Genomic DNA, 1,008 nt, shown 5'->3' with positions numbered 1-1,008 from the left:
AATTAAAAAAAAATTGCTGGGGAAATTCCCTTTGGTAACCTCTAAACCTTTTTATTTAAATTTATTCCCAGTTTGCCTGAAATTTTGTGGTGATTGTTTAATTTTAAATTTAGCAAAAGTGTGAATGCATGCTTGATACGCATACACCAATTAATCTGCACATAGTAAGGGCAATCACCCCAACAAGATAAGAACTGAATTTCATCACCAGATTCTTGCCCAAATTAGGTGAATCAATTCTCACATAGCTATCACTTTGACTAAAATCAATTAGACGTTGGCCCCTAGGGACATTCGAGCTCAATAGGACGAAGATCACCGAAAGTTGCACCAATTTCGCTCTGTGGCTCAGTTGATGTCTAGGCAAGCTTTGTCCCAAGGGAGACAGTTCATCTGTTCGAGGCAAGTGGTTTTTAAGTGGGACCTTTGCAACGCATCGTGACCCCCCCACTTACCTGGAAGCTTATCTGGTCAACTTAGTTCATTAGACCGGATTGGAGGCTTAGGTGCCCTCTTCAAACCAGTTAGGAGCTGTCTAGTGATTTTAGGATAAATATAAGGAATTGATGTGTTTTTCTTTTAATGCATGCTTGGCCCATTTTGACTTTGATATCGACAAGACCATAGAGGCAGTCAACTCCGTGCTCGACAATCAGTCTCCCACAAATTTTCTTCTTTGGAAAACTCGGCATGAACCCGGCATGATATAATTAAGGATGCACTGCGTCTGGCTGAAGACGTTAAACTTAGCGCTTGTTGGGAGGCAACCCAATTTTCATAGATTATTTTTGCACATTTTCTTGTCGTATTTTTTTTTCAGAAGTCCTCATATTACTAATGCAACTAAGGTACGATGTTTCTATCCTCCATATGCATCATATTTTTATCCAAAATAAAAATAATAATAAAAAAATAAAAAAAATAATAATATAATATTATTAAAAAAAAATTAAAAAAAATAATAATACTTAAAAAAAAACATTGAGGACAATGTCTGATCTAGGTTGG

The sequence above is a fragment of the Phoenix dactylifera genome, unplaced genomic scaffold, assembly GCF_009389715.1.
Source record: "Phoenix dactylifera cultivar Barhee BC4 unplaced genomic scaffold, palm_55x_up_171113_PBpolish2nd_filt_p 001017F, whole genome shotgun sequence".
NCBI lineage: Eukaryota > Viridiplantae > Streptophyta > Magnoliopsida > Arecales > Arecaceae > Phoenix > Phoenix dactylifera.
Note: the sequence above shows the minus strand (reverse complement) of the source record.